The sequence below is a fragment of the Coenobita brevimanus genome, chromosome 46, assembly GCF_032717465.1.
Source record: "Coenobita brevimanus isolate Jiangsu-jjx chromosome 46, ASM3271746v2, whole genome shotgun sequence".
Classification (NCBI taxonomy): Eukaryota; Metazoa; Arthropoda; class Malacostraca; order Decapoda; family Coenobitidae; genus Coenobita; species Coenobita brevimanus.
Genome location: NC_136999.1, coordinates 36,327,166 through 36,333,943, shown reverse-complemented (window position 1 = coordinate 36,333,943; position 6,778 = coordinate 36,327,166).

Sequence of the window (6,778 nt, the reverse complement as noted above, 5' to 3'; positions counted from 1 at the left end):
CCCCTAAGTCACTTAATTTCATGTTTAAAATGAAATTTTACCGAATGGATCACTTTTCATTCACTCATAATACAATATGGCACATTAACATTACGTATTACATTTTTTTTTTTTTTTACTTAATAATGTATTACTGAAGAAACGAACTGTAATTGATAAATTATGAGATGTTATGGGTTGTTTAACTCACCAGTAATGATAGTGTTGAAAACAGCAGTTGCAGGCAGGTAAATCCCATTAGAGAGAGTAAGTCCAGGATTAATTATAATATGCACATATTGTAAAAGCACAAATACTTTAAATGTATTATTGGGGAAAATTCCTTAAACCTAAGGTATGCTGTCAGACAATTCGCCGTCAAAATATGGACGATTCCCCGTCAGGACAATTCCCCGTCATTCTATAAATATACTTATTATTGATTAATAGATACTTTAATAACTTAATTTTCAGGGGGATCTATCAAATATTTATATGTTGCACTTTTAGACACTAATTAACTTGTTTCTAACTTGCTGTAGTTGCCTTTGAATTATATTTTAGCGATACCCATAGCTGTCTTCATTAATTTCTATTGGTACTACAACATCCTGGGTGTATTTTAAAACGATTTTGAAGTTATACAAGTATTAAAAAACTAATGTACTTGCTAAATAAATTGATATGATAATAAACGACGGGGAATCGTCCTGATAGCAAATTGTCTTGTAATTGTTGTGATGGCGAATTGACTTGATGGTGAATTGTCCTGAAACCATCCAAAAGTGGTCGGTTGTTTAAGAGGAGTTCCCAATCCATGCATTACCTGATCCATGACCACACCACTCAGCACTTCAGCGCATTTGGCGCCCAGTTTGAATGTTTTAAATTTGATTTTTTTTTTTACTTTAGGAGTTTTTGTCAGCCTTCTTCAGATATGCGGATTATTGGGATTTTCGGATTATTGGTGTTCGGATTAATGGACTTTTACTGTGTATAACTTATATTCTTTATTTAGGGAAATATTTGTTTCGATTCTGTACCGATACACATGAACTGATTAGGGACTTGGGATTAGGGCCTTGTGATAGTAGTATCGATCTGAAGGTCCCCAGTCAGAGTAATGGGCTGATTGTTGACCAGTGATAAAGCACTCTGAACATGGGTGTTTCATATGTAGTGGTATGAGTTTTTGGGTCACAAACTTTTATAGGGCGTGGGAAAGTTGAACATGGGTGTTTCATATGTAGGGGTATGAGTGTTTGGGTCATAAACTTTTAGTCTGTATTGAGGTTCTCCATAGGGCGTGGGGAAGTTGATACAATCCCTTACAAAAATAGGGCTGGTTGCCTTGCATGTTTTGGATTCTATGGTTTTATCTTAGTGGAGTTCCGCAGTACATGTCTTACAGCACAGTACAAAGTTCTAAAGAACAAGACAAACAGTCTGTGAGGTGTCATACTCCTCGAATATGGGAAATGTGTAACATTCCATTACAGCAGTATTGGAGAAACAGGCATTCGTTTTTGTTGTTTGACATCTAGTGTGATGTTCCTAGGTGAAGGTATGTTGCTAATGATTGTGTTAATTTCTGATTTTTTTTTTTTTTTTTTACTTTTCGTTTTGGAGGAATTTCGTTCTTCCCCGACCCTGGAGGGGTGTTGTGACCCAAAGTTTTTTTTTTTTTTTAATTGATATTATGACCGAAATCCCTCTGAGAAATATGGTGAAACTGTTTTCCACAGTTGCTGGTTCCAAACTGATCCCATTAGGAAATAAGTCCAAAGTGCTCATTGTAATCTACACTTGTATGTGAAAGGAGAGAATATTTTAGTTACCCCTTAACAAGAAAGAGAATGGGATTTTTTTTCTTTTTTACCTTTTTAGCTTAGTAACGTAAAGATTTTCCCACAGTTTATGATAAATTGTGATCTGACAAGTTGTTAGGACTTACAAAAGAATCTGTAATTTTTCTAATATGTAAACCTAATATAGAGTGTGAAAGAACCATAGGTTTGGTTGTTTTGGGTCTGGGTCCTGGGATGGGTTTGAGCAGCATTTTTTGTCTGGGAGGTAGTGTTGCTACAGACTATCTGTTTGGGCCTAGCCTCTTTCTTGGAGTATTAGAGGTAAGATTAATCCTCAATGGTCAACATTAAAGTAAAATAAACAAATAAGGTATGGGTGTATGGTATATACTGTCAAAACATCATGCTAGTATCCCAAAACTAGACAAGGTTGCTGTTTTCACTCGGGAGTCTGTGATGCAGATGAGGCTCCCAGTTATATAAGGGAACAAAGACAGGAACCCGTTTATGTAAGTTAATTATATCAATACCAATGAATGTATTATGACACAAATTTACTTAACTCTGCAATACTTAGTTAAGCTAAGGAGTAAGATAAGAATACTCGATTTATGTTCCTTATTATCCAGAGTGAAGCCAGTTTTGTTAACAATAAGTAGTATCGATTAAACATTCCTAAGTGTAATGTTGGGTTATAGGAAAGGTTTCGAGAGTCCGAGGGTTGGAGGAGATTTACAAGGATTTGGATCCCAGAGTCATCAGGAATGGTTTCTAGATCATGGATAGCCTAGGGAACCAGGTCCAAGCAGAGAGGGATAAGTGAATGACTCAAGGTGCTGTGTTAAGAATACATGAATGACTCATTGTGCTATGTTAAGGATAATCAAATGAGGTTGTGGTGCTATGTTGTACTTAGCATATTTTTCTAATTTTATACTGTACCTTTCTAGTGTTAATAAGTAATGTAAGTCCTTAATTTGAGTTTCCTTTATAATTACCTTCTCACAATGATCATGCACTGCACAATTATCCTTTTAATTAGTAAGAGGAATATTTAATCAAAATGGTCAGCTTCCCAGTGGGCACAGCTCGTGAATTCCACATCTTTTTATCATGGATATTTGGTGAAATCTCGTGTACACCAGTATTCACCAGATTTCTACATCTTTTCCACATGGAAACTTAGCTGAGAAGATCTCGTGTAAAAGTGGATGAAGAATTCATGTGAATTCTCTCAGAATAGTATGAGCTATATATGTGGTGGTAGAATTCACATGAAATAGATTAGTTCCGATTGTGATTCTGTATAGAGCAGTGAGTTTATGCCTTTTTTGGTATATATGAAAGTAATTACTTATGTAGCCTGCCTATTAGCACTTTATAATATTTACTGATTGGAAATTAAGGTACATATATATATATATATATATATATATATATATATATATATATATTTATGGATATTCCCAACATTGTCGTTTCTATTGCTCTTTGGGAATATCTTTGAGGGACAGAAAAACATCATCTTTGGTGATTTGATCGTCATCCCCGAGCTAGGCAACTATTGCCATATAGCCTCACTAAGTTACAGGTGCGCGCTACCACTCCCGCCAACGGTTACTCATGAGAGGCTCGAACTCGCAACCTCGTGATTGCGAGTAGGACGCTCTACCTCTGAGTCACCCCGCCCTCTTCATCTTTAGTCAGGGAGCAGACTAAATTAGTAAAAGATACTATAGAAGTTATAAAAGAACAGAAATGGAGATGGGCAGGTCATGCTACTGCTGCTGCTGATGATGATGATACATATATCATCAGCCATTTAGTGTCCCGAACAAAGGCCTCCCCAGACCTTCTCCATGAATTCCATATTTGAGACAGACAGACAGACAGAAGTGGTTGTGGATAATTCGTTACCTAGAATGATCCTCTCTCTTAAGCAATATAAATGATGGTACAGTAGATATTCATGATATTCAAAGTAATACATTTTATGTGCTTATTAAACATTTTCTTTATTATTATTATTATTATTATTATTATTTTAAACCCTTTAACCGCAGGCATTGTTTTGACCTGAATGATCCCCCCCTGTGGGGGTTCCAGCCAAAATGTAAACAAACTTTAAACCTTTATAACTCTGCACAGAATATCTAGAGCAAAAAATAAGGTACCATTAGAAAGTACTAACCTTCGGCTTTGCAATGATGTAGGTTTCATGCTTTTGTTGACTATCACTGGACGGGCAGTGCCATTAGAAGTGAGCAATCTAAAATCATTATTTTTTGCCTCACACACCATTACCAAATGCCAACCTCACTCTGATAATAATACTGTAAACATATATGAACACTGCACATACGATAAACACCCACTCTGTGTTCACTGAGGCAGGTAAAAGGCACTGTAATTGCCTGCACTTCACTGCCACATCAGCACCATTGTCACTCACAAAGCTGGACAGCTACTGATGCGTGTTTGGGCAGGGGTGGGGTGGGGGGCCCGGGGGGTGGGAGGTGGGGGTGGGAAGAGGGAGGCGGGGGTCGGCTGGAGTGAAAGAACTTAATAGCTACTCTCCCTTGAAACAATTGGCATGCGGAAAATACGCGCGGTATTCAAAATATTCACAAACATTCCAGAATGACACCCGCGGTTTGGTCCAGCTTTTGCAATGTCATTCTGGAATGACACCCATGGTTAAGGGGTTAACGAATGCAAAATAATACTAGATCATCGACATAACAGTCCTCACAGTGTTGCCATGTTCATAAAATCTAGCCAAACTTTCTCGTTAGATATAGAGAAATTGACTTTGATCATCTATAAATATTTACTTTTTACATCTAATGACGTTCTATAAATGTTATATTTATTTAAGCCATTTAAAATGATATTTTAATATCTGTGGCATTATTCTAGATACGTATTTTGCCATTCCATCTTGCTACCTATAGCGAAGTTTAAGTATTTTCAATGGTAACCTTGCACAAACATTCAAATCCCGTGTTTACCATAAGTACAAAGGCACAAGCTTTGAGGGAAGGTAAGATTTTTGAAGTACTCTATCAATTTTCAATATCAAAAGTTAATCATATATAAGCTTTAAGTATAAAGACTAGTGTGTTGAAGAAATTTGCCTTAAAAAAACTATTCAACCACACAGGTTTGGTCTAAATATTAGCCTAACCTATCCACATGATGTATAGGGCCTAGGCTATCCTATAGGCTAGGCATTAATTCTGTCAGGTGCCTGTATAGTGCTAATTTAGGTAGTATTACATTTCGTTTAGTTACATCCTAGGGGAATTCCAGCCTTTCCAATGATATTTACTCCTCAGCTAAGGGGGGGTTTCATATATGACATTTTTCTCGCAAATATGTCCTTTAGGTGTTTTTGTTCATGCAGTATCAACTCACTGCATAGTCATGGCCTGGGGAGGGCGACGTTAGCCCGTCCCTGCCCTCAGATTTATGAGCTTTCACAGTTAATGTAGGTTAGGTTGAGGATTAAATTTGGTTGGATTAGATCTGATTTGGTAGGTTAGGTTAGATTAAAAAGCACTTAGTTTGATTTACATTCCTTTTTTTTTTTTGTATGTCTTCAACCACATACAGGGATTAGGCCAGGTTAGGTTAAGTAAGATGCTTTTGCAGTTAATATAGGTTAGGTTGGGGGTTAAATTTCATTGGATTAGGCCTGATTTGGTAGGTTAGGTTAGTTTAATTAACCTGATAGCTGCTACTTATATCATATGAAGAATAGCATGCGACTGCTGCATACATCATATGCTCAAGCTCTTATTTTTTTAAAAATGTATGCTACATTTTTCACCCAAATATCCGCAAATAGCGTACCACAGCCAAACTAAGGTAAATAATGAACTCATATTTGGTTTCCTATTCTTTTCCATGCACTCTTTCATTTATAAGAGCAAAAATGATTTTTGAAGAAAAAAGAATCCCGTTTTTTTGTGCATGGGGGGATTGACCATGAAACCTAATGCCACAGTTAATGGGTTAAAGAGCACTTCATTCAGTTTTATTACCCTTTTTTTTTCATATATGACTTCAACCACACACAGGGATTAGGCCAGATTAGGTTAGGTTAGGTTAGATTAGATTAGGTTTGGTTAATACTAAAAGGTAAATAATTTGTTCGATTTTATAGTTTTCAACTCGTATTTGACTTCAACCCCTTAATGGGAGTTAGGACAGGTTTGGGCAAGTATGTTATCATATGTGGTTGAAAGTACTGTCAATTAAAATCAAAATATGGGTAAATCCTCTCTCCAGAGAAAAAATTATATATATATATATATATATTTAGTACCAGTTTAAGGATATTATTTCGAGTTTGACTTCACCCAATTACAGGCCTTAGGATTTGTTTGCGGTGGAAATTGTTCCCTAAATCATGCAAAAAAGGGTTACTTCATACCAATACTGAAAAAAAATAAAAATAAAATACAGTGGGCTTGCACAGTACAAGAGTGGATGGGCAGTCCTTGTCCTCACGCACTTTGAAATTGTGCACTGTGAATACATAATCTTATGAGAAAAATTACATATGGGCAGTACCCCCTCATACCTTGACATTTTTTTACCCTTAGAGACATAATAAAGGGAAAATTTTTCAGACATATACTGCAGATAGAGCTATAATAACAAAAATATGGTCAGTCACCTTAACAACAGTAGACAACATGCCTGATGGATGTAAATAACAGGGGTTCTGAGGCACGGCAGCACATTTAGAATGCCGCCGCTGCACCACCCCCGACACCGCGTGTGTTTAGCAGTTGCCAGTGTTGTATTATTCCAGGCTTTGATGAAGAAATTTATGGTCTTTTGAATGTTATATTTCTTCCAGAATGCAGCAAGTCATCATGGTGGGGGTTGCAGGTATGCCAGGTGAAGCAGTGGGACTGGGGACATGGAGGCAGCTGGTAAGTTGGGGGGGGGCAGTGGAGGTGGAGGGGACGGTGGCAGGC